Genomic DNA, 2,410 nt, shown 5'->3' on the forward strand with positions numbered 1-2,410 from the left:
ACCAAGAAAGCAGTGCCAGGAGCACAGCACATCCTTTGGACCTGAGGTTCTTGTGCAGAGAAGCTCCTAGACCAAGGAAAGATTGAAAACAAAGAACTTCCTCCAGAGCTGACAGAGAGAGAGAGCCTTCCCCTGGAGCTGACACCCTGAATTTAGACTTCTGGCCTACTAGACTGTAAGGGAATAAACTTCTCTTTGTTAAAGCCATCCACTTGTGGTATTTCTGTTATAGCAGCACTAGATGACAGAGACAACCGACTTGAGGGCAACTAATAGCAACAACAAGTTGTGTTTGAATTCTTGTTCAACCAGTCTCCCCCATAGATTATTAGCTTCTTGAGGGCAGGGTCTGCATTTTTTAATTTTTTTGGATCCTTGGGACCTAGCACAGAACCTGGAACTCAGCAGACAGGCAACGGATATCTATTAATCAGTTGCACCATGCACCACAGCAAAAGACAATACCCAAAACTCTGTTGAAAACCTTCTGCCGTTGGCATCTCTCTGGAACTCCGTCTCTATACACATATACCATGTTCACATCTTTCAAAGACTGGGAGTGATCTCTTCATATCTGCATTGGTAGGTTCACAGTACAAGCTGAAGCCCACTGAGCCCTGTGAAAGAGGTCTTCCTGGGGATGAAAGAAACAGCTGGGTGTGGGGCAGGCACAGGGCTAGCTCCTTCCCCATGCAACCCAAGCCCAAAGAAAAACTATTAGAATGAGATTGATATTCGATTGCGAATGTGTTTAGGTTAAAGGAGGTACAGGAGTAGGAAATGTTTCTAGCGGCTGTGAGCAAGAAACATAAAAGGGCTGATCCGTTCTGTGGCTCCCCCAGAGCCCAGGTTAAAGGCAGAGGTCATCAAGGCCAGCCTTTTGACTTTCTGACCCCTCCCTTTCCAGGCACAGGGACAAAAGAACAAGAGCTGCATATGTCCACCTACATAGGAGGCAGACACATGCCCGCTCTATTTACATTCCTGTGTGCACACAGTGTTTTCAAGTCCTGGGATGTGATGTTGATGAAAGAAAGTTAATTCAATTTCTCCATAGAAATTGATTAATGGACTGGATTAAAAGAAGTCCCTTGTGTCTGCAGCCTTAGCCCAGCATACCAATTCTGTGTTATCTCCCCTGGTTGTCTCCTTCCCTCCTCACTTGACACTTTGACAATACACACTCAGGCACAGCGGGAAGAAGGAGGGAGGGGAGGGAAGATGAGAAGTTGCAGATTAGGGCTGGAACACACCTCTATATTTAATTAGTTTTATTAATATTTTAAAATAATAATAAAAGAGCCCTGTGGGGAATATACTGATCTTGGGGTTGTTCTCACGATTGACAGCTGTTCTCAAGCACTTTCTTGTGTGAGAAGGAGAGAAGGCGCCCTTGCCTGCTCACTAGAGGAAGAAACCAGAAGTCACAGTCACCTTGAGATGCTGGTTGGTGTGGCGGCAAGGCCCAGAGCCAGCAGCAGCCTCTCTCTGCCCCTTCAGTACACAACGCCTGCCCCCAGGTGCCCTCTGAAAGCCCCTTGCTCCTCTGAGAAGGTCTCTGCCCACAGCCAAAGGCCAGGGACAACTTCCCTGGAGATCCCCCACCACAGAAGGCAGCTCACTCTCCACATGGTGGGTTTCTTTCATCTCCTTAGCACCTGCTGAAGCTGATTAGGTGACTTGAAGCAGGGGATGGGCCATATGACCCCAAAGAGCCCATCCTGACCTCAGCATTGGCAATGCAGTATTTACGGCAACTTTTACTCTTGTAAAGATCCTTGTAAGATCCTTACTCTTTTAAGATTCTTGCACTTTTCATGGGCCTCCAAACTTTATGATCAGTTTTAAATATCTGCTCTGAATCAGAAAAGTAGGACCTGGGGAAACTATTTCATGCCTCCAGATAAGTCAATAAATACTTCCTTTGAGTACACACTTCGTGGTTCTGACTTCATAATGCAACTGATAATAAGAAAGAATACCAGTTACCGTCAAATCACTTCCAGCTCATGGCAACCCCATTTGTGTCAGAGTAGAACTGTGCTCCATAGTTCAATGGCTGGTTTTTTCAGCAGTAGATCTCCAGGCCTTTCTTCCAAGGCACCTCTGAGTGGACTTGAACCTCCACACCTTCAGTAGCAGCCAAACACCTAAACCGTTGGCACCACCCAGGAATTCCTCAAGATAATAGCATGTGGCGTATATACTAGCTAGTGCCACCTCCTGACTCCTCCCTTCCCAACCCATCATTAGAAAGGGGATATTCATTAAGTGACCTTATTAATAACTCAGTCTGTGGCTTTAGTTCAGAGCAACTGGCCTGGGCTTTTGATCCATGCTGTTTGCTGTGGCTGCACCCATGTTCCTGCATCTCAGTGGCAAGAAGAAAGCCAGCGGAGCTCCAGGCAGG

The sequence above is a fragment of the Trichechus manatus genome, unplaced genomic scaffold (genome assembly GCF_000243295.1).
Source record: "Trichechus manatus latirostris isolate Lorelei unplaced genomic scaffold, TriManLat1.0 scaffold00090, whole genome shotgun sequence".
NCBI lineage: Eukaryota > Metazoa > Chordata > Mammalia > Sirenia > Trichechidae > Trichechus > Trichechus manatus.